Source organism: Schistocerca nitens, chromosome 2 (assembly GCF_023898315.1).
Source record: "Schistocerca nitens isolate TAMUIC-IGC-003100 chromosome 2, iqSchNite1.1, whole genome shotgun sequence".
Taxonomy (NCBI): Eukaryota; Metazoa; Arthropoda; class Insecta; order Orthoptera; family Acrididae; genus Schistocerca; species Schistocerca nitens.
The window spans coordinates 805,876,370-805,902,610 of NC_064615.1; the positions used below are offsets into that span (position 1 = coordinate 805,876,370).

Below are 26,241 nucleotides of genomic sequence, written 5' to 3' on the forward strand. Positions count from 1 at the left end.
TTTTCAGAGCATTCACACAAGGTTGGCGCCGGTGGCGACATCTACAACGTCTTGACATGAGGAAAGTTTCCAACCGATTTCTCGTACTCAAACAGCAGTTGACCGGCGTTGCCTGGTGAAACGTTGTTGTGATGCCTCGTGTAAGAAGGAAAAATGCGTACCATCATATTTCCGACTTTGAAAAAGGTCGCATTGTAGCCTATCGCGATTGCGGGTATCCTATCTCGACATTGCTGTTCGCGTTGGTCGAGATCCAATGACTGCTCGCAGAATATGGAATCGGTGGGTTCAGGAGGGTAATGCGGAACACCGTGCTGGATCCCAACGGCCTCGTATCACTAGCAGTCGAGATGACAGGCATCTTATCCGCATGGCTGTAACGGATCGTGCAGCCACGTCTCGATCCCTGAGACAACAGATGGGGACGTTTGCAAAACAACAACCACCTGCACGAACAGTTCGACGACGTTTGCAGCAGCATGGACTAGTGGTTACCCTTGACGCTGCATCACAGACAGGAGCGCCTGTGATGGTGTACTCTAGGACGAACCTGGGTGCACGAATGGCAAAACGTCATTTCTTCGGATGAATCCAGGTTATGTTTACAGCATCATGATGGTCCCTTCTGTGTTTGGCGACATCGCGGTGAACGCACATTGGAAACGTGCATTCGTCATCGCCACACTGGCATATCTCCCGGCCTGATGGTATGGGGAGCCACTGTTTACACGTCCCGGTCACCTCTTGTTCGCATTGACGGCACTTTGAACAGTGGACGTTACATTTCAGATGTGTTACGACCCGTGGCTCTACCCTTCATTCGATCCCTACGAAACCTTACATTTCAGCAGGATAATGCACGACCGCATGTTGCACGTCCTGTACGGGCCTTTCTGGATACAGAAAATGTTCGACTGCTGCCCTGGCCAACACATTCTCTAGATCTCTCACCAATTGAAAACGTCTAGTAAATGATGGCCGAGCAACTGGCTCGTCACAACACGCCAGTCACTACTCTTGATGAACTGTGGTATCGTGTTGAAGCTGCATGGGCAGCTGTACCTGTACACGCCATCCAAGCCCTGCTTGATTCAATGCGCAGGCGTATCAAGGCCGTTATTACGGCCATAGGTGGTTGTTCTGGCTACTGATTTCTCAGGATCTATGCACCGAAATTGCGTGAAAATGCCATCACATGTCAGTTCTAGTACAATATATTTGTCCAATGAATACCCGTTTATCATCTGCATTTCTTCTTGATGTAGCAATTTTAATGGCCAGTAGTGTAGTTTAATGAACTATCTTACAGTCAAGAAGTTGTCAAATCGTTCCGTGTAGGTTCTTAGTGGACATGTATGCGCTATACGTTGTATTGTCTACCTTTCTGCTTCATAGTCGCATTCCGGAGACGTTTTTACTTTCTCTTTTTATAATGAATCCACGCGTTTGCCACGGCTGGCTTCTAATTCGGTTTAGAATTACCCAGAATTTTCTTGAGAGGTCAAAGCCAGTCGATTTTTGAGAGGTACATGGGGATTTCTTGAGATACGCAGTTCCTGTATCTTCCAGACTTTCTTCTGTTATTGCATAATATCAGAGTCGTGATTTTCTAAGCACATAGCTTCCGAAAACGGTGGTTTTCTAGAGTGGAGTCGTTTAATACTTATATAATTTATTAGGGCACTGGTGAAAATAAAACTGTAATTTTTTTAACTCTAAGAAGTGCGAGTTATCTTTGGAGTTATGGTGGAGGTATACGACTTAGGACTAGTAGCCAGTAGGTCGTAGGCTCTTAATCGTGCCCGAAATCGTTCGAATTGTGTTATTTAGTTGGGTTTCTATTTTATTGATGTGGACAGCAGTATTCTGCCACTGAGTAAGCCAGAGCCTAAGGTGTTGTTCGTAGCATTGATACAGAAGAGTCCCTTGTAGTGCTATATAGCTTCTGCATGATATTTTGCACCTGTCTTTGTCGGGTGTTTCTTACAGTTTAACGTTCTGCCTAAAATAATTGTATTATGATTTAAAGTGATACTGTTGGAAGAAATTGCAATATCCATATAGTGTAAGCTCTACGTAAAGTGCCAGGTTGATGGAAGCAGAAAACCACACACGTTGACTGGCATCGAATTCTTTCCGGTCACCACCAGCTTAGGGTAAGAGACAACACCCCGTTTAATGCATCTAACATGTCAATAAATAAGATGATTTCAAAGGCAATAACAAAATTTCGGCGACTGTCATCCCTTTTTTTGTCACCTCTGGTTGAATTTGTAATATTATATTGTTTAGACGGCGAGAATAAATGCCTATTCGGTTATTTAATTGGGACTAACTGAAGCATAAAGGTGAGCAGGCAAAGGGGTGGTATGGCGAGGGTGAGTCGAAGAACACTCAAGGGATCTAGAGACAAGACGCGTGTCCAGATCACTTATTAACTACACTGTAGCAGAAAGTATCAGTACTGCCGTTGGAAAAGATGCAAAATTTTCAAATTCTACAGGCTGGTCGGAAACGGCCACTGGGGATTAGGAACTCAAAGCAATCCTTTCACCACACCAGCAGGACAAGGGATCTATCGACGTAGCGGGACCTCCGCCCTGCTCTCAGCTAGAAATGTCCAAGCTCGCGCCCATTATTACGCGAGCTTGAACGACAACCACAGAATTACGCTGGGCATTGGTCAGAACAAATTTTACGTTGTACAAGAGCGAGAGTGCGTTCGAAGCACCCTAAGATCGTTCACTCTATGAAGAGCTGGCCCAGGAAGTGGACGTTAGCTTGTAGTTATCGGTGGTGTAGTGTTCACTGCCCGATTGAAAGTATCCGGATACCCGTATGGATTGCGAAATTGACCACTAGATGTCAGGAGAGGCTGACGCGCTATAGAGAGCCTGTATAGGGAGAGAGTGGCCAACCGGACGATACGGCGGCCATTTTTCTGCCAAACTGCGGGTGGGACTTTTGAATGGCCAGTAGTGGAGTACACACTCACCGAATGAAAAGCAGAAGAAAATATGGCGAAATCATTCGTTAAATGCCTTTCTTTACAGCTATAATATACTCATAGTAGCCTACTACGTACAGCACAGGAAAATTTGATACAGTGGCTGTAAAAATTATTCGTTACTTGTATGTATCTCCTTTAAAGTTCGTTTACTAGACATATCGCAATGAAAGTAACGCAAACAAAAAAAATATAGCGTATAGCATTTGTTTTGTATCGGAAGTGCATAACGCTAAAGATTTAACGTACCTATACTACGTCAGATGAATGAAAGTCGTAAGTCGTGACATGCAAAAAGTGTGAGACGTATTAGTACTTCTTGTCACGTCTTCAAACTTTTTGCATGTCACAAGTAAACAACTGCTTATGCCTTTCTTTCATATATACTGAATATCTCACGTAGATAACAAACGAAAAAGATTACAAAAATCAGGTAATGTTAAATGTAGGCTACTGTAATAACGACCAAATATAACAAGAAAACTCAAGAAAACTACCGTATCCCTTCTACCTCACAGTAAGTAGGCCTATTAAAAACTGTCTTCAAGAGTACCTACAATTATTTACTACGAATAACGTTTCAGGAACCACGACAACTGCGGAAAACGTGCTTACAACTTGCCTGCGTCAACAGTCAGGCAATAATACTGAAACCAAAACAATGCCTAGTGTTCTGATTCGGAACGAATAAAGTTTGACGCTATAAAGTCGAATGAGCATGGCACAACAATTACAGGAACTTTACGTTTCCAGCAAGGACTGTCAGATATTGGCTTCAGAATAGCTTGTGATGCTACCAGTATGCACGAACTGTTAAAGAAATAAGAGCTTAAAAAACGATATACAACTAAATCGAACATGCATGCACAACGCATAACAAGTCTCTCAATAATTTAAATACCTTTTAATTGGTTCCAAAAGTCCTCTGAACTTCAATTCAACTCAAAAGCACGGCGAACATAGGAAGCGCGAGAGACGTTTGGCAGAAAAATGGCGCCAAAGCTAATCAACCAATCACGGGCAACTTCACCTATGGCCACTCTCTCTGTATACAGGCTCTCTAACCCGCTAGTATGAAAGGAGGCGAGAAGCGTTGTGTCGCCAGCAGAAAAGCAGTAAGAGCAGAATGTGTCGGTAAGTAGGGCTCACCGGTTTCGAACTTGGGCTAATCATTGGATTTCACCTGAGTAACAGACGCACCAGGGGCATTTCAACTCGCCTAAAGCTTTCCTCGTTCACCAATGGTGATAACGACTGAGAAGTGGAAACTCGAAGGAATGACGTCAGCTAGACCAAGGCTAAGCAGACCTCATGTACTTACCGACAGGGATCATCGAACATTGCGGACAGCGGCAGTAAAAAATCGTTTTAAATCAGCGTAATGAATTAGTCCTGAGTTCCAAAGTTCTACCTGCAGGCCAGCTAGCATAATAACTGTGCGTAATGAATTTAAAAAAATGGGGTGCAATAGTCGAGCAGCTGACCATAGACCATATATTTCTGTAGTCAATGTTTAACGACCCTGGAGGAGATGTAAAGAGCTACGCCATTGGGCAGCGGATGACTGTAAATAGATTATTTGGAGTGGCAATCCAATGGAAGGATTTGGATTTGGCGAATCCCTTGAGAACGTTACCTGCCATCATACGTAGTGGCAACAGCAAAGTACGGAGGAAGCGTGTTAAAGTATGGTGGGGTTTCCCCCGTCTAGATTGTGGCCCCTTTATTGAGCTTAAGAAAGCACTACATGCGCAAGGATACGAAAACTCTTCACAGCATTGTGAATTGCATTTAGTAGAGGAACAGTTCGGAGACAATGATAGTTCGTATCGGCATGACGATTACGCAATGGTTTGTGGACAGTAACGTTATTGACATAGCCTGGGCTGCGGAGGATTGTTGAATTTCTGAGCCGTCTAACATTTATTATATTCTGCTCGTAATTATAAATAATAAAGCAAATGAAACAGTAAGTCAGTTTTCCTTGCTGTTCAGTGCGAGCGCCATTCGTCGCTCATCGACTGGATAGGCGATTTCTTCCCAGACCTTGATCCGTGTGTCTAAAGTAATTGTTTGCAACATTGCTATTTCTAAGGCTGGGTAAATCAGCTGGAAGCAGAGGTACATATACACACCATACTGTATGAACCCCCAAAAAGTAAAAATCGCATGGCGTCAGAGAGTGAACGTGGTCACGCGAACCAAGTTCTGCCATCCAACGGTGTGGTACAACGTCGTTTAACCAGCGGCGTACTGAGTTATGCCTGTGAGGTGGCTGCCGAAAAAAGTTCTGTGATTCAGCTTCGTCTCATCGAGGGAAGAGCCATAGTTCTAGCGCATTAAGATAAGAAACACCAGTTACAATTGCTTCATCTGTAAACATTCTGTCGGGATATGGCATAACAAACATGCAATTTAGGGCACTCTCGTTACAATTGTACCTTCTCGGGGGGATTTGCTGACCGCCAAATGTGCAATTTATGTGTTTTCACATTGTCGCTTAGTTGAAATGTCAATTGATAACTAAAGACGACACGATCCTGAAGATCTTCATCGTCATGCAGCAACATTCCGTTTGCAAAATTGGCACGTAAACCGTAGTCTGTGGCCTTCAGAGTTTGTAACAACTGCAAACGATAATGGCATAGTTGTAAGCGTCTCCACTCAGACGCCACTGGAACTGCTAATTCACTACTAGCTTTCAGAAATGATTTCTATTCACGCATGGAAGACTGTCACTCGTTCAGCACGTTATTCAGTCACTCTTGTTCATTCCGTACTCATCCCTCTGCGCACAGGTATAACAAAACTTCATTTGATGTATTATTGTATGTTGAACGTAATAAATGCTAGAAAGCCTTAAAACCCTTTTATTCATTTTGAAACACCCTGTAAATAACAATAATTAGAAAAAACTAATTAAGGTAACAGGAAATAACGACTAACTGCAATGACAAGAGTTATTTTGAGAGACAAATTAAATGCTTAGAAATGGGAGACAAATAATTGCAGTTTCGGCCCTTATCAAGAGGTATTGCGAAGAGTTTGTTGAGGTCACACTTTTATGACCTTCCGACGTCTATACACGTCATCTTCAAAGCTAGGCCTTTTCACTGTGGGCATACAACAACTTCAAACTTGGGCAAAACTCTGGATATCGTTTCTGTACATCATTTCACGATTTACAGAACTTTGCACACGTTTGATTTTACTGTGTCCCTACAGTGAAAGGCTTAGCTTTGACGATGACATGTATACGTGTTGAAAGGTTTTAAAAGTCTGACGTATGCTGAAGAAAAATTTTCTGTAATACCACTTCATAATGGCCCAAAGTTCAAAACTGCGATAATGAAGTGAAATAAATAATTTTGAACAGTCAACAACGAACATGATGTCTTTTAAAAAGTCTGAATGTCTGTGAACCCAGACCATGAGAAGTAAATCACATTTACTTCGTTTTTATTCATGTTATTTACCTTTGGCCCCTAGTGGACTATAGAATGTGCAACAAATGGGATTTCAGAGTTTTGTCTCGCCTTTCATGTGCCCATATTACTTTAATTATCTCAGAATGGGGTCTCATCGAGTTCTTATACCTGGTGGCTCCAGTTTTTTTAATTTATTTCTTGGGGGGCGAAGGGGGGTTCTTCCTCCTTGTCAGCTTTAAGACAGAAGCTTTCTGCTTAAATTTTTACCTTTTTCTTGTATTTCCTGTTATATCTGCTTCTTTCAGTAACTCTATTTCAGACCTACTGCGAGTTTCATAGATCTCGGCGACTCATAAAGGTTATTCGAGAAGAGCCTCGGCGACTCATACAGGTTATTCGAGAAGAGCCTGAAAAGCATGTATGGTTGTTGCAGGGTAGGGTGTGCTGAGAAGTAAGTCATAAGAGAAAAGCTTGATATATTGCCCCGTTTCCGATGTAATTAGCACTGAAGTTAGCCAATCAGATTGTTGCGCGCAAATTCAAACAACCTGCCACAGACAATGTCACCAAAAATGTTCTTCGTTTCGTTTCCTAAACTACACGGATGGAAAAAAAAAAAAAAACGCAGCATCAAGGAGTTGGCGTCATAGACAGAAGTTGTTAGGCGTTTGTCTATATATGAAAGATGATGTCTATTCATACTTCACACCAGTTGCGCCACGATGAGGATGCAAATCAACTGCCGGCCGGAGTGGCCGTGCGGTTCTAGGCGCTACAGTCTGGAGCCGAGGGACCGCTACGGTCGCAGGTTCGAATCCTGCCTCGGGCATGGATGTGTGTGATGTCCTTAGGTTAGTTAGGTTTAATTAGTTCTAAGTTCTAGGCGACTGATGACCTCAGAAGTTAAGTCGCGTAGTGCTCAGAGCCATTTGAACCATTTTTTAGCAAATCAGCTGTTCTTTAAATACATGCTGTAACGGTCGTGAACGTCAGTTATATTTGAGATTGAACGTAGTGAGCTGATGTTAGTCAAGAATGCCTTTAAAGCGACGAAGACGCCATGATCAACATCTCACTGAGTTTGAACCAGGTCGTGTAATACGGCTGCGAGAAGCTGGATGTTTCTTCCATGATACTGCAGAAAGACTTGGCAGGAATGTAGGTATTATACATCATTGCTGACAGTGGTGGTCACGAGACTGGTTGCAAGATGATCGAACTCCGGAGGTGACGTGGCTTTACCAAGAAGGAAAACAGTTGTGTTCGACGTAGGGCTCTGGTGCGTCATAATTTATCTGCAGCAGCAATTTGAGCAATAGTTGGCACCACAGTGACGCAATGAACTGTTGTAAAGCGGTTACTTCAAAGACAGCTCCGAGCCAGACACCACCGACGTTTGCGACTTCAGTGGTATCAAGCGAGAGCTCGTTGGACGGCAGGTGGAGACCTGTTGAGTTTTCTGATGAAAGCTGGTTCTGCTCAGTGGCAGTGATGGTTAGAAGAAGGCCAGTTGAGGGCCAGCGATCGACCTGTGTGCATGTTAGACACACTGGGCCTATACCTCGAGTTACGGTCCGGGATGGGATTTCGTATGACAGCAGGAGGACTTTAGTGGTTACCCCATGCACCATGGCTGCAGATCTGTACGTCAATCTGGCGATTCAACGTAGCGTGCTGCCATTCATGAACAGCCTGCCAGGGAGTGTTTTCCAACTGGATAACGCTCTCTTACTCATCGCTGTTGTAACCCAACATGCTCTAAAGAGCGTCAACATGTTGTCTTGGCCTACTCAATCACCAAATCTGTCTCCAGTTGAACACATATGACATATCATCGGACAACTCCAGCATCATCCACAGCCAGCACTGACCGTCACTGTATTTACCAACCAAATGCAACAGGTACCGAACTCCATCCCAAAACCGACGTCTGGCACCTGTACAACACGACGCAAGCACCTTTGTATGCTTGCAATCAACAATCAGGCGGTTACACCGGTTGTTAACGTACCAGCATCATACATTTTCAACGGCTTATCTCGCACTTACATTAACCTGTAATCTTGCAATGTTAATCACTTAAATCTGTTACTTAGACTAATGTATTCCCAGAATTTCATTACTATACAATAATTATTTATCGGTGTTGCGATTTTTGTTTCCATCAATGTAAATTTATTACATCCGAAAAAGGCACATTTTAACTGTTAATGAGCATTTGAACAAGCGGTAACTCAAAGACCCAAAGATGTCTGTGCGTTACCGCATTTTAGCGTGTGCAAGTGCTTGAATTTACGCGCGCGAAGATCTGACTGGCTAACTTCAACGCTAAATAACTCGGGAACAGCAGAACATCGAATGTTTTTCTTAAGAAATATTTCTCAGCACAATCTGCCCTGCAACACCTTTACAAGTTTTTCAGTTTCTTTCTTACCACTCAGTATAGTTAAAAAATGGTTCAAATGGCTCTAAGCAATGTGTGACTTAACTTCTGAGGTCATCAGTCCCATAGAACTTAGAACTACTTAAACCTAACTAACCTAAGGACATCACACACATCCATGCCCGAGGCAGGATTCGAACCTGCGACCGTAGTGGTAGCGCGTTTCCAGACTGTAGCGCCTAGAACCGCTCGGCCACTCCGGCCGGCCTCAGTATAGTAAATCCATAGAATTATAGGCTACGTTATGTTTTATCTGTCTGGATTGTTTGCACTAATTATCTTATCATTTTTATGTAATATTGTTGGCTCCTTAGACTTAGACCCTACACCTGAAAATCATACTGTATACAAGCAGAAACGAAACAAAGTCAGTCAAGCGGTGAGAAACGCTAAGCTCAGACATGCCCGTACATTAGCTGACAATAGATGTAAACCAGCTATCCTGTGGAAAAATCTCCGTAGTCTCGGTTTAGGCAAAATAAAAGTTGCAGAAAATCCCATGGTCCCAGCTGAAGAACTAAACCGATTCTTCACATTACCTACGACCAAAATTGAACCGCAAAAAAAAAAAAAAAAAAAAAAAAACAGAGAATCATTGGTTACTTCATGGAGATGAACGACTGTAGCAAATAATAATTCTATCTACAGCACGTCACTTGCAGTACTGTCAAGAAAACCATAATGCAGATTAGATCAGCATCTACTGGACATGATGGCATCACTATCCAGATGGTAAAACTTATTATTGACCAATTACTGCCCTCTAAAACAGACATTTTCAACGATTCATTAATCACAAGTGTTTTCCCTGAGGCCTGGAAACTGGGAAAAATTAAGCCACTGCCTAAAAAGGACATCGCCACAGCACCCTCTCACTACCGCCCCATCTGCCTTCTTCCTGCACTATCAAAGGCCTTAGAATATATAGTTCTTGACCAGTTCACCAACTACCTAACTACTAACAACCTACTAGACGAATACCAATCAGGTTTCCGTAAACATCGAAGCACAACATCCGCACTGATAAAGGTGACAGATGACCTGAAACTTGCCATGGACAGACAAGAAGCGACTATCATTTGCTTCTCAGATTTCAGCAAAGCATTTGATACTGTCGACTTCGACATCTTACTAGCCAAACTTAGCGGTCTAAATTTCTCACCAAGTGCAGTGCAATGGTTTCGCTCGTAAATGACGTCTCGTCAGCAACGCGTCCTGTCTGGGAATATAAAATCAAAATCGCGGAAGGTAGTGTTAGGCGTTCCCCAAGGCTCAGTATTAGGTCCTATACTCTTCTCTCTGTAAGTCAATGATGTGTCATCGGTTCTGACCTATTGCAAATATCATATGTATGCTGATGACCTTCAGTTATATCTAAGTGCGAAACCAAGCAATCTCAAGAAAGCTATTAAAAATTTCAATACTGACCTCGATGCACTGTCAAATGGGCACAGGACATAGGTCTAAAACTAAACCCATCTAAAACCCAAGCGGTACTTGTTGGTCACTCTAAGCTCATTAGCCCAAAACATCGGGAATCCGTATCACCTCTTATCCTAAATGGAACAAATATTAACTTCTCTCGCCCAGCAAAGAGTTTGGGAGTAATAATAGATGAAAATCTAAATTGGACAGAGCATGTAACTGTAGTGCGCAAAAAAGCATCAACATTCCTTCATGTCCTACAAATATATAAAAAACTCTTCCCTTTCGATCTGAAAAAGAAATTAGTACAAACGCTTATACTCCCAATCATTGAATACAGCGATATTATCCCACAAGGCCTCTCTCAGGAAAATTCGCGACGTCTAGAACAGATCATGAATGCCTGCGTCCGATATATCTGTGACGTTCGACTTTTTGATCACATTTCACCAGCATATGCAAAATTGTCCTGGCTGCGTGCAGACAAACGCAGAGATTTCCATACACTCTGTCTCATCTACTGCCTTATAAATGTACACTGTCCCTCATATCTCTCCTCGTCCCTAACGCTCATGTCGGAACAACATGACAGAAACACACGTTCCCATCATAATAAAATCCTCTCCGTTCCACTGCATCGCTCAGTCACCTTCTCCAAGTCCTTTACAGTAGCGGAAACCCAACTCTGGAATAACCTCCCTCGTTATGTTAGAGAACTTAAAAACATGTCCGGCTTCAAAAAACAGTTAATGACGTATCTACTTAAGCAACAGTAATGCCTTCCTCTGTACATGAATGCACTTCACCTCATTACTTCCCTCTTTCCCCCTCCTTAAATCTCCCTTCCCCAAAACTCGCTATACTAGTAGACATATACTTTACCAACAAGATACTAATGTACATCTGCACAAATCTTCATTACTATTGCCAATTTTTCTCATGTTTGTCATTATTGGTTCAAATGGCTCTGAGCACTATGCGACTTAACTTCTGAGGTCATCAGTCGCCTAAAACTTAGAACTAATTAAACCTAACTAACCTAAGGACATCACACACATCCATGCCCGAGGCAGGATTCGAATCTGCGACCTTAATGGTCGCTCGGCTCCAGACTGTAGCGCCTAGAACCGCATGGCCACTCCGGCCGGCCGTTTGTCATTATTATTTGATTTTTTTTACTGTTATTATTATTGCTTTTATCATAATCTGTATGTATAGCACCTGTTGTAAAAATACTGCCGCATTTACTTTATTAGGTCTTAGTCACTACTCTTTATTCATATTGTCACTAGAGTAATCTAATTTTCTCATTTAAACTATTGTCATGATGTAACTCTGATGTGTGAAATGCTGCATGTGTGGAACACTGGTCCGATGTAAGAGAGGGCCTGATGGCCCTAATCTGATCAGGTTAAATAAATAAATAAATAAATATACTTGGTCCGTCTCCGTAGCTGAATGGTCAACGAGGCTGAGTGCCATTCAGAGGACCTGGGTTCGATTCCCGGCACTGCTAGGGACTTTTCGTTGGTGGGAGGACTGGGACAGGGTGCACACGCCCTCCTGTTGCCAACTGAGAAGCGACTTGACAGAGTAGTAGAGATTCCAGGCCACGAAATCTGACAACGGCCGGGAGAGCGGTTTTTCTGTCTCCACGCCGCTCATTTCCGCATTCATTCACGCCATTGGCAAACGATGACACGGCGGTCGGTCGGTACCGATGTGCTCGTCAGGGACTGTAGACGGAGTTGAGCTTGTACTTGGGTATGTTGTTACTGGTTACCTAAAGTTGCCGCAGTAGGGTTTCACAATCACATATTACCACTTACCCACTGCGTTTTAATAATTTTAAAATTTAGTTTGCTGTTTTACTGTATTCAGTTTTGTTGCTGTGAGAACTTATAACATTTTGTAATCTCAGAATAGTTTTTTCCTAATTTCAAGTTTTAACTTAACTGCGTTTTTGTATAGCTGCATATTGGTGAAATTTGTGCACAGTAGCGACACCTAACTAGGTTACGACACAAATATATTTTTGTGGCAAATGTATCCTAGTTTGTTATGAGCAGTAACGCTGTTCACACAATGACCTCTCAGGCACTGCAGTTAGCAATTTATGTTTAGATATGTTCGACGAAGCCTATCTGATTTTGTTTCTCTCTCTTGACGATGCCACCCTGGCTTAATTATATTAGGACGTGTTTCAAACAGGCACACTCCGTTACATTTTTAAGCGCACCTATGAAAGCAGTACTTTACCATAATTATTGTTCAAGACGTAGATTCTCCATTAGGTGTATTTGGTTGTCTCTTTTTTCTGAAGATGGTCACCACTGACCGAACTCGTTAGTCTGACGACAAAATTTTTATGGCCATAGACTGTAATAAAAGAAATTCAGTATTAGAGGAGGCCTTTCCTCGGTACTGAACGTCAAATGACTGATGTATTGTACTGTGCAAACGCGCAAAGCCTTTTTATTATGTAGGAACGTCAAAGTTACTTATGTAGAGACTTCTGCGACCGCTGTTTCTTAAGGAAGAAGACTTGATAACGTAAGCAAATTCCGTGGAATTCGCTTAACTACTGGAAAATTCCCGCGTAATTAAAGGTCAACATTATTATGCTCTTTCAATTTGCTTTTCTACTCCGTGATGGAGAGACATCCTTCAGCACACTTTTTTTCGCTAGGAATTAGAGCGAAGCCAACTGAAACTGCGTCGTATTACCATTTAAGCGGCCAATGGAAACGCTTCTAGGTCACCTAGGAAAGCGGCGCTACCAGAGATTCAGTCGCTAGACTTGCAGCATAGAAAGTGCCTTCTTACACTTGAACGTGTCGATCAGCGATTCCCGAGGCTTGCGTGCGCCGCTACTGGCTTTGTATGCGCAGAGATACAGTGGAACTGCAGTGGCGCTGGACGGCCAAATGAATATGTACATGAGTGGAAGGTGAAAGCGGAGCCTTACGTGATGTGTTTTTGGGCAGTTATGTGCTGTTGATTCTTTTCTGCGGCCGACGTGTCTGAACAGCATTTATGCGATTGTATTCGACCCGTTGGTTCGAAGTGTGATGGTGGAAAACTTCTCATGTGTAACGTTAGGGTATCCCTAGTTTATTTCCGTCGAGTCCTTGGAGAAGAACAACATATTTATCGCCACCGGACTTCTTACGGTTATTTCAAAAAAATTTTTTTACACGAATAGGCTAAGCAACAGAATACACAATCGGCTGAACATGGAGTACCAACAGACTTTTGACGCTCGGCAGCATCATCAGTTGTGTATGTTGCCGAATACAGTCCTCTTGTGTGGGCTAGAACTACCCTTGTCATCTCTGAGAGCTGAGAATACCACTGGCACTTTAAAATTAGAACCAGTTCCCTTGCTTCATGCCGGCCGGAGTGGCCGAGCGGTTAAAGGCGCTACAGTCTGGAACCGCACGACCACTACGGTCGCGGGTTCGAATCCTGCCTCGGGCATGGATGTGTGTGATGTCCTTAGGTTAGTTAGGTTTAAGTAGTTCTAAGTTCTAGGGGACTTATGACCACAGCAGTTGAGTCCCATAGTGCTCAGAGCCATTTGAACCATTTGAACCTTGCTTCATGTCTTGTCTAAAACCCTTGCCAGACTACAGATGACAACAGTACGGCTGTGTTTGTACACGACTCGAACTGTTCGAACCCAGTTCGGGGAATCTCGGGTTCTGTTCGGTCTTTTCATTGTCCTGCAATTTAGTGACTTTCGTTGGTACTGTCGCAACTACCTATCTTTGCGTTTTCTATGCACTAAAAAAAAAAAAAACTAAACTAACTCCGTCTACAGGCCGCAAGCGACCCATCGGGACCATCCGACCGCCGTATCATCCTCAGGTGAGGATGCGGATAGGAGGGGCATGGGGTCAGCACACCGCTCTCCCGGTCGTTATGACGGTTTTCTTTGACCGGAGCCGCTACTATTCGGTCGAGTAGCTCCTCAATTGGCATCACGAGGCTGAGTGCACCCCGAAAAATGGCAACAGCACGTGGCGGCGGGATGGTGACCCATCCAAGCGCCGGCCACGCCCGACAGCGCTTAACTTCGGTGATCTCACGGGAACCGGTGTATCCACTGTGGCAAGGCCGTTGCGTTTTCTATGCACTATGGATTTTAATAATAAAAATGTCTGTGCGACACGGACTGAAATATCCCCTAGCGTGCAGGTCATGTGCAACAACGGCAACTAATACATAAATAAAATATTGCATTAATGATTCTGTTCAATGTTGTTACTAATTCCAGTACGGGTCTTCCTGCTGTAATTTCAATCTCGCAATTAAAATTACAATCACTTTATTAAGATGTGGTTCGTTTCTTCGGAATTTAATTCTTGTTTGTTTCATCTGTTGCTGCCTTGTTTCAATCTAATTAAAATATGGTAAAGTTTTTATTTCTTATTCTAACACGAGTATGTGAACAGGGATTGAACTATGCATTTGCAACCTACTCGTTAGATCTTAGCGCCTCTCGAAAACTAATAAAATATTATACTTGGTTCAATCACGTAACATTTTTTGGAGGCCAACATTTTTGTCTTTGTTTGTAACATTTACTTAAAAATCAACACAAGTGTGTATACATTGAAGAGCCAAAAACCTGCCTAATATCGTGTAGGGCCCCTGCGAGCACACAGACGTGTCGCAACACGACGTGGCTTGGACTCGACTAATGTCTGAATTAGTCCTGGAGGGAATTGACACCATGAATCCTGCAGGGCTCTTCATAAATCCGTAAGAGTACAGCACGGTGCAAGGCATCCCAGATGTGCTCAAAAATGTTCTGATCTGGGGAGTCTGGTGGCCAGCGGAAGTGTTTGAACTCAGAAGAGTGCTCCTGAGCCACTCTGTAGCAATTCTGGACGTGTGGGGTGTCGCATTATCTGCTGGAATTCCGAAAGTCCGTCGGAAAGCACAATGGACATGAATGGATACAGGTGATCAAACATGATGCTTACGTGCGTGTCAGCTGTCAGAGTTGTATCTAGACGTTTCAGTGGTCCCATACCACTCCAACTAAACACACGCCTCATGACGTTACAGAGCCTCCACCGGCTTGAACAGTTCCCTGCTGTCACGCAGGCTCCATGTATTCATGAGATTGTATCCATACCCGTACACGTCTATCCACTCGATACAATTTGAAACGAGACTCATCCGACCAGGCAACATGATTCCAGTCAGGAACAGTCCAATGTCAACGCTGACGGGCCCAGGCGTGTCGTAAAACTTTGTGTCGCGTACTCATCAAGGGTACACGAGTGGGCCTTCGGCTCCGAAACCCCATATCGATTATGTTTCGATGAAGGCTCAGCATTGAAAACTGCAGCAATCTGCGGAAGGGTTGCACTTCTGTCGCGCTGAACGATTGTCTTCAGTCGTCTTTGATCCAGTTCTTGCAGGATCTTTTTCCGGCCGCAGCGATGTTGGAGATTTGCTGTTTTACTGGAATCCTGATATTCACGGTACACTCCTGAAATGGTCTTACTAGAAAATCCCCACTTCATCGCTACCTCGGAGATGGTATGACCATCGCTCGTGCGCCGACTATAACACCCTATTCAAACTTACTTAATTCTTGATAATCTGCCATTGTAGCAGGAGTAACCGATCTAACAACTGCGTCAGACACTTGTTGTCTTATATAGGCGTTGCCGCCTTCAGTGCCGTATTCTTTCTGTTTACATATCTCTGTTTTTGAATATGCATGCTTGTACCAGTTTCTCTGACGTTTCAGTGTATATCCATTCGTGCCAGTACTGTACTGTCGTATTATAAATTTATTCTAACACAGTAGGAGTTTGCGCAGTGGTAGCATTTGATGCTGTTTTCTCCAGTGTTTCATGGAACTGTCAATCTCTGAGCAGAGCCATAGCTTATTGTTGTGGCTAATTGGTAGTTTCTTGCGTATTCCTTGCACTCGCGTCGCGCAAGTCGAATCTAACGTGACAAATCGAACAAGCTAGATGCTTTGGCATATCGGGAAACCTTGAGTCCGTTCGAACGCGAGTATCGTTTGCCAAGCCCTAGACAAAAGGCATTGGACCGAGATTGGAGTAATTTATGCAATGTAGGTAATAGTGGCGTTACTGTTTTACGATGTATGTTAATGAATAAGTGGGTAACGTTGGAGGATCCATAAGGTTATTCGCGGACGTTGTTGTCATCTGTAGGAACGTTCCAAATGGAGAAGACCGTAGCAAAATGGAGAAAGACCTGCAGGAGAAAGACCAGAAGGATTGGCAGTTCATTCTGAACGTAAATAAATGTCAAGTACTGCGTACAAATAGATGGAGAGATCCACTGTTGTTCAATTGGCTGGAAAAGTGTCACTACCGTGAAATATTTCGGAGTAACCATCTGGAACTTCCATAGCGGAACGACAAAGTAAAACAAATAGCAGGAAAAGCAGACGCCAAACAGAGATTCATTGGAAGAATCTTAAGGAAATGTAATACATCAACGAAAAAAGTGGCTTACAAAACAATAGTTGCACCGATTATTGAGAGTTGTTCATCAGTCTGGGACCCTTCCTATGTTGGTTTAATATATTAGAGAGAGAAATTTCAATGGAGGGAGGTATGTTTCGTCACGAGATCGCTTAGTAAGCTCAAAAAATTTACGGATATGTTCAACAAATTCCAGTGGCAGCTGCTACGAGAGTGGCATTGTCAATCATGGAGAAGTTTGCTATTGAAATTTCCAGAACGTAAGATCCAAGAAGCATCGAGCAACATATTACTTCCACATACGTTTCGCGGCGTGTAAGAGTAAGCTATAGAGAAAATCGGGTAATATACAGTATGTACAAGAACATAAACGGAACAATAAGATTGTCCGCTGATAACCTCTTCCTTGCGGGCCTCTAACCCCCACTGAGAACAAAGTGCTCGGCTTAAAAAGGGTGTAAGACGGGGATGCAATCTTTCGCCCCTATTGCTAAATCTAAACATCGAAGAGGCAAAGACGGAAACAGAAAGGTTCAACAATGGGACTAAAATTCAGAGTGAAAGGATTTCAGTGAAAAGATTCACTTGTAACATTGCTATCCTCAGTGAAACTGAAGAAGTCTCTGTCGACTGAAATAGACACTCTAATGAGTAAAGAATATGGATTGAGAGTAAACCGGAGAAAGATAAAAGCAATTTGAAATAGCAGAAAATTGGTGATCACGAATGAGAACAGCGAGAAATTTAACATTAGGATTAATGGTCACAAAGTCGATGAAGTTAAGGAATTCTGCTATCTTGGAAGCAAAAAAAAAAAAAAAAACCCTTGATGGACGAAGCAATGAGGACACGAAAAGCAGGCTAACGAAGGCAAAAAGGGAATTACCGGACAAGAGAAGTCTGCTGATATCAAAGATCGATCTTAATTTGGCGAAAAAAATTGTGAGGCTTCGTTTGGAACTAAATCACGGACAGTGAAGAAACTAATAGAAGAGAATCGAAGCGTTTGAGGATGTGATGCTATAGAAGAATATTGAAATATAGGTGGACTGATAAGAAATGAGGAGGTTCTCCGCAGAATCGGCGAAGAAAGAAACATATGGGAAACAGTGACAAGACGGAGGGGCAGGACGACAGTACATATGTTACGACATTGGTGAGTAACTCAGAGGGTAAAAGCTGCAGAGGAGGACGGGGATAGGAATACATCCAACAAATCCAGAATGAGATTTTCACTCTGCAGCGGAGTGTGCGCTGATATGAAATTTCCTGGAAGATTAAAACTGTGTGCCGGACCGAGACTCGAACACGGGACCTTTGCCTTTCGCCGGAAAGTGCTCTACCGTCTCAGCTATCCAAGCACTACTCACGCCCCGTCCTCACAGCTTTACTTCCGCCAGTACCTCGTCTCCTACTTTCCAAACTTCGTAGAAACTCTCCTGCGAACCTTGCAGATCTAGTGCTCCTGGAAGAAAGGCAAAGGTCCCGAGTTCGAGTCTCGGTCCGGCATACAGTTTTAATCTGCCAGGAAGTTTCACATCCAACAAATAATTGAACAGATAGTGGTACTGGTAGTGTCTCCGCCACACACCGTAAAGTGGCTTGAGGAGTAAATGTTTGGATGTAAATTGATCATTTCTTGAAAAACAAAATTCTTTCTCACCTTCCACATCGAGGGTTGAATTTAGACAGCCCGTGTGGGATCTCGTCAGTCTCTATCAACCTATTCCTTCTCATTCAGAGTGTGCCGCAGATCTAAACTGACACTGCTGGAGAAGCGACTGCGCGTTGGACTGACCCAACTTTACTGCCTACTGACATGATGATGCCTGGAAAAATCTACGACCGCCACGGCCTCGACAGATTCAGGCATAAAAGAAGCAAAAATCTCTAAATAAATCCGGGGTATTACGCAGTCCTGAACTTGATTGTGGCACAGTAGAGCCAACAGCAGACTACATTACTCGTGAATGTCCAAGAAAAAGATATCAAGGAGAGTGGAACGACTTCATAAACGACCCTGCAAAGCCAATTCAATGTTTAACCTACCACAACTTAAATTATGATGGAACTGTGAAATTGGTAGCATCTCTAAATGTTCACATGCTGTAATTTTATACTACTACTACCTTAGCATTCGCTGCTCCGCTCGCGTAGACTGTATGGCCTGCAGAGATTTTTATTTAATCGAATTTTTATGTTGTTCACAAACTGCAACACCTTTAAGCTTTTCACGCTAATTAAGGCCATATAAGCATCTTATTTTCCGAATATACACTCCTGGAAATTGAAATAAAAACACCGTGAATTCATTGTCCCAGGAAGGGGAAACTTTATTGACACATTCCTGGGGTCAGATACATCACATGATCACACTGACAGAACCACAGGCACATAGACACAGGCAACAGAGCATGCACAATGTCGGCACTAGTACAGTGTATATCCACCTTTCGCAGCAATGCAGGCTGCTATTCTCCCATGGAGACGATCGTAGAGATGCTGGATGTAGTCCTGTGGAACGGCTTGCCATGCCATTTCCACCTGGCGCCTCAGTTGGACCAGCGTTCGTGCTGGACGTGCAGACCGCGTGAGACGACGCTTCATCCAGTCCCAAACATGCTCAATGGGGGACAGATCCGGAGATCTTGCTGGCCAGGGTAGTTGACTTACACCTTCTAGAGCACGTTGGGTGGCACGGGATACATGTGGACGTGCATTGTCCTGTTGGAACAGCAAGTTCCCTTGCCGGTCTAGGAATGGTAGAACGATGGGTTCGATGACGGTTTGGATGTACCGTGCACTATTCAGTGTCCCCTCGACGATCACCAGTGGTGTACGGCCAGTGTAGGAGATCGCTCCCCACACCATGATGCCGGGTGTTGGCCCTGTGTGCCTCGGTCGCATGCAGTCCTGATTGTGGCGCTCACCTGCACGGCGCCAAACACGCATACGACTATCATTGGCACCAAGGCAGAAGCGACTCTCATCGCTGAAGACGACACGTCTCCATTCGTCCCTCCATTCACGCCTGTCGCGACACCACTGGAGGCGGGCTGCACGATGTTGGTGCGTGAGCGGAAGACGGCCTAACGGTGTGCGGGACCGTAGCCCAGCTTCATGGAGACGGTTGCGAATGGTCCTCGCCGATACCCCAGGAGCAACAGTGTCCCTAATTTGCTGGGAAGTGGCGGTGCGGTCCCCTACGGCACTGCGTAGGATCCTACGGTCTTGGCGTGCATCCGTGCGTCGCTGCGGTCCGGTCCCAGGTCGACGGGCACGTGCACCTTCCGCCGACCACTGGCGACAACATCGATGTACTGTGGAGACCTCACGCCCCACGTGTTGAGCAATTCGGCGGTACGTCCACCCGGCCTCCCGCATGCCCACTATACGCCCTCGCTCAAAGTCCGTCAACTGCACATACGGTTCACGTCCACGCTGTCGCGGCATGCTACCAGTGTTAAAGACTGCGATGGAGCTCCGTATGCCACGGCAAACTGGCTGACACTGACGGCGGCGGTGCACAAATGCTGCGCAGCTAGCGCCATTCGATGGCCAACACCGCGGTTCCTGGTGTGTCCGCTGTGCCGTGCGTGTGATCATTGCTTGTACAGCCCTCTCGCAGTGTCCGGAGCAAGTATGGTGGGTCTGACACACCGGTGTCAATGTGTTCTTTTTTCCATTTCCAGGAATGTACTTCTGACCACAAAGCGATTCTGGTAGCTGGAGTCCAAAGTTATTGTTAATCATGCCTTTTGAGTACCCTAACAAATATTTCTTTAAATCTAATCAAGAAGTGAAATGCCAGTTTTCATAAATTTAGCTTTAAATTTTTTTAATCTAACGAAATATTGTCTTAAAATTTTTTATCCCCCACTGTCTATCTTAGCGACTGTATTTCCAGAAACTCTGAAACATGTATATATTTGTTTTTGTTTTCAACCGAAAAATCAAATATCGATTGTAATAGATGGAGCGTTAGTACTTTCGAGCTTACTTATTTTCAAAAAGCTTTTAACCACGCTGAAACAAGAATTTTTGCTATTTCCTAACTGAGAAACCAAATACCAGTTTACGTAGTTCTAGCTTCGAAATTCCTTTAATAGCGACATACTTTTAAAAAGCCTTTCATATTCTATTTCACCCCCTTAGGAGTGGAATTTTGGACAATCCCTTTTTAAAAGATGCCTACAGTATAAGATAAACACCCTCTCTACACTTCAAGTTTCTATCCTTACCGGTTTGGGCTGTGCAATGGTGAATAAGTGAATCAGTCTGGCACTATTTCGTTCCCTTAGAGGGAAAATTTCCAAAAACAGTGAAAAACCTATTTTTTCATCTCTGACCGGGAAGCCAAACCACAGTTTTCAAAGATTTAGCTTTAAAAATGCTGTCGTGATGAAATATTTTCATTAAACGTTTTACCCCCTATTTCATGTTTATATAACTCCCTATTTCACTCCATTAGGAGTTGAACTTCCAAAAACAGTGACATGTGTGTGTTTTATTTCTAACAAGCACCCAAATACAAATTTTCATAGATTTAGCTTTAAAAATTCTTTCATAATAAAATATTTTCATAAAAAAGCTCATCCTCTAGTATCCAAAAACACTGAACTTCGTATTTTTTATTTGTAACCGAGAAGTGAAATACTAATGTTTATAGATGTAGCTTTAAAATTTTTTGTAGTTCTTTAATAAGGATATATTTTAAAAAAAGCTTTCACCCACTATTTAAGGCCCATAGGACTAAATTTAAAAAAATTGTTGAAACACGTATTTCTTTATTTCTGACCAAGAAACACCAAATACCAATTTTCGTAGGACTAGCTTCAAAATTGCCTTATAGCGACATTCTAAAGAAAATTCTTTTAACCCTATTTCACCCCCTTATGGTTGGAATTTAGAAACATCTCTTCTCAAACGAAGCGTACAATGTAAGATCCACACCTTCTCCAAATTTCACGTTTCTGTCCTTAGCGGTTTGTGCTGGTTGATGATGAGTCAGCCATAACATTTCCTTTTATGTACAGAGGTTGTACTTGCGTATGGTTGACTTATTTCTTATGTTTCTGGTTTAAACGTCACATTTTTCTGCAGTTTTCCCCTATACTAAATGATAAATAAAATAAATTGAATAGAGAACACAAGGTCAACAATTGTAACAGAAACATATGGTCCTCGCTTCAAATGTTGAAAAGAGAATTTGAAAAAAAACGAAGGATACTCCACTTACAAGTGAAACGGCGATACGTTTTTATTACAAATATGTTTTCTTGGAATTCTCAATATCACGTATTCACTTTAATGCATAATTTTGCAACCTGCTGTCTAACTTTTAATGCATATACACACGCTAAACTACACTTGACTTGCACCTAGTGATTCACGTTATTGACCAAATAAGTTCTCTGTTGTAATCGAGTAATACTGCTTAGTAGTTAGCATGCTCTGTACGTTGTTGCCGTTTACATCACAACAAAAAGAGCTGCGTCTGGAGTCGTGTTTTGACCAGGAAGCGTGGACTGCTGATGAACAGTGTTGCATCGTGTTCAGCGATAAATCGCGGTTCTGCACTACACCATCTGACCAGCGTTAGCGGTATGGCGGTGACCTGGGCAGGGCCCTGTATCTCCAATGTTCTGGAGATGTACAACTATGTTATTGCTGGCGTCTTGCCGTGGGGAGCCATCGAGAATGACTCCGTGTCACGGCCGGTAGTGATCGAGGGAGCTGTGATAGCAGAACAGTACATCACAGGCACCTGCATCTGCAGGCGTTAGCTTTCAAGCGACAGTATTGCGGTGCCATTTTTCATCAGGACAAAGCTCGTCTACACATAGCACTTGTCTCTATGGAAAGTCTGTGTGATGTTGACGCACTCCTGTTTCCAGCAAGATCATCAGATCTGTCCGCAATTGTGATATCATCTATACATCGCGATGCCGCACCAAAGTTGGCAACACACATCAATACCACAGCTAGCGAGGCTTCACTGGAGCCTGCGAATGGGAGGCGCTCCTGAAGACCACGCCCTCTCTCTCAGCACAACAGTGCCCTCACACAGGGGTCAATATAGAGCTGAGCATGGAAGCACTTTGCCTCAGTCTGTGACCTCGGCTGAAGCAGTCAACATCATCGAGTGGAACTAAGTCGCAGATGGAAATGTACCTCTGTAATTGTTTAAAATTGTACTTCAAAAGAACAGTTTTTTTAATTAGTGCATCCAGTGATGCCTTAATAGTCAACGACAGTTGTAAACTGTCAAGCACTCCTGTGACAAAGGATTGCATCAGGTTTAGTAAATCTTTTTACCATTCATGTAATAAAGTGTACTAATATTTCATATGTTGCAGTTTGATGAGCCATCTCCAAGAGCACTCAAAGAATCCTCAGTTATGGCCAGACGCTTGTAGTTTCGTCGCCATAGCGCCGATAAAGCGTTTGTGTGACCAGCTTGGGCGTCAGTTGCATCCTAGTGCCAGTATCCAGGATATTAAGGATCATTTGCAACAGGTGTGAACCACTTTGGTTGAGGAGAAGGTACAACGGCTTTGACACCTTCCCAACCCAATCAGCGCATGTATCCAGGTCAGAGCAGGGTGCAGCGTGCTACTAAATAAGAGGGCTCATACTGCCAAGTTCTTTGCAAACGGACCCGATTTTGTAGTCACTGCTATAACACCACACACTCTCAACCGTTGAAGTTTCATTCCTTTTCCTCCTCTCCATCTGAAAGCTTCGCTTTTTGTGTCTGTGAGTGTAATATGCAACAACCTATCACCCAAAGTGTAGGAAACGTGGTGTATGCATATATCGTGTTAAAAGATGCAAAATCTTAGATTTATGTACAGTTGATCTGTTATTGATCTGTTATTTTCGAAGGAAGGAAGATTACAAAAAAAAGTGTGTGAAATCTTATGGGACGTAACTGCTAAGGTCATCAGTCACTAAGCTTACACTCTACTTAACCTAAATTATCCTAAGGACAAACACACACACCCATGACCGAGGGAGGACTAGAACCTTCGTCGGGACCAGCCGCACAGTCCATGACAGCAGCGTCTGAGACCGCTCGGCTAATCCCGCGCGGCAGAAGATTGCAGTTTAATGTTCCGTCGACAGGACGAAGTCATCAAGACGAAGCGCATTTTCGATTTGGAGAAGAGATTCGGCAGTGTCCTGTCGAAACGAACCATCCTGGGTTTTAACAGATGTAGGCATGATCAGCTGGGGATCTGCCCCCCCCCCCTCTGCCCTCCTTACCACCACTGTCCCCCTGACCTCTGATCCCCCCACCCTCTGCCCTCCTTCCCCCCCCCCCACTGTCCCCATGCCCTCTGATCCCCTCCCCTCTCCCCCCCCCCCACCCTCACCCGGCTAGGAGGACACAGTGCTACCCATTGTGCCACCTCTCTCTCTCTACTTCACTTTCGAAATATCATAACTACCACGACAAATAATGAAACTGCGATATGAGACGAAGAGTAAAAGTTTCATGTTCTTTAATTGAGTCGTTTTCTAAAAATAAATATAGAAAAATTTACTCAGCAGAAAGATCACACTTAATGGTAATTTCGTCGGTGATGGTTCCCCAAGTTAATGTTAACCATGCCACTGCTCCCAGTGTTGTAACAGTTCTGTCTGACGATACGTCACTGGTGGCAGAACTTCCTCGCAAATTTTGTTTCTGTCGCTGGTCAGTGTTGCCTGATACGACACTGTCTGAATGGTTCCTATACATGGACGAAAGTTCTGTTGGATGGCAGCATGTTGACGGTTGCTCTGGTGCTAAGACAGCCTAACTCTCAAAATCACGGTAGCCTACTTATAGGTAGGAATCAAGAGACATATCTATTCCTCCAGTATACAAGTCATATAATGACCTTGAGGTCAAAGTAAGAGAAGTGACTGTGTTGCACCACTATCCTCTGCTACACACCATACGGTTACTTATGGAATAACAACATAAACCTAGTATAGTTACTACATTTTCATGTTCCACGGTTCAACTGTAGACAGGCAAAGATAAATTACATCCGCTAGGGCCTCTGTAGTAAAATATTGCAGTTTCTCCACATTGTCACGACAGTCAGCATATGTAGATTAACCCATATGCAAAGTTACCAACTACGTTGGCAAACGAACAAGTCAGAAATGCCGGATGTTGGTTGACGGACAAGTTTATGACTTTTTGTTGACGCCAATATCCTGCTGAGGTCGGCGCTGGGAGATTGAAAGCACACTCTTTAAGATTAGAGGAAGACAACGGACGGAAATGGCTGTAGAGCTTACTCAGAAACTAGTGCTTCATTAATTGGGATTGCATGTAAGGCTCAGGGTTTAACCGATAGCTACTTCCCTATATGCACTCATGAGATTTAAGCGCATTTACATTCCTAATGGCTTGAGTGGTGGAGAGCATATGAACTTTCCTGTGCAGAGTGCTTCGCTAAGGTGCGGTCTTCATGTAAATCCAGAATCTATACTGGTGAATCGAGAAAGGATGCAATACTACGAAATCTATTCGTTCCGTAGAATTTGCTCGAGCGGCATCAACGATTTTGATGACAACACTCACAAAGAACTGCTTCATTTATCGTCGAATATTTTTGTTGGTACAGTTTCAAATCACCATTTTGCCAATTTTAAGTTAATGATACTGTGATGGGTGAAAGAGTATGTAGTTCCTGGACAAATCATTCAACTATCTACTGCCCAGAAAGGAATCAATAATTATTTAGTGAAAAGCGCCATGAAAATATAAGTGCCCAGAACTGGAGGGAAACATCAAACGAAATGTTAAAGCTGTAAGGAATATGGCAGAATTGTATCGAGAAAAAGGATCTCCTTTGAAATATCTCTGAATTTCATCGAGAGAGTAGGATATTTTGGAAAAACAATAAGTGGACATATGCCTTGGGTGTCTAAGATACAAAATGGTCAATTTACCGTTTAAAACATGTTCATAATCGTATACTTACGATGTATGACGAGAGAGACAAGAGAAATCTACAACTTTCGGCCTATATTCCCTGTTTTGTATGATTGACTTCGAAATATTCCTTGAATTTGTCATGTATGACAGGTTAGGTTATCGTAGAGCACCACCCACATTACTTTCTTTCTCACTTGCTTTTTAAAAAATATTTATCATTTCCTACCCATAAAGTTAGAACGGGTTGTGGCGTGAATTACTCACTGAAGAGCCAGGGACTTCCCGGCCAAATATTGGACGACCGGGTAGTGGTACAGAGGGAGCGGCAGTCGGTAATATTTTGCAGGGGATTTTCTGTTCCGGCATTTGCCTTAGAACCCAGGGAAACCTCCCGAAAGCCCTGATCGCAACCGGGGGATGGGGACTATTTTTAAATTCTGGGACGATGTATCCCAGACTAATAATATGAAATCCAGTTTATGTGAATAAGTATTTCGTACTTGTATTCAGATTAA

At 43.4% G+C, this 26,241-nt stretch overlaps 1 protein-coding gene across 1 annotated transcript in view; it reads right to left on the minus strand.

Moving 5' to 3' along the window:
- Positions 1 to 26,241, minus strand: part of LOC126234645 (postacrosomal sheath WW domain-binding protein-like) — a 40,841-nt gene that overhangs the window by 5,105 nt on the left and 9,495 nt on the right. The gene's annotated exons all lie outside the window — the stretch shown is intronic.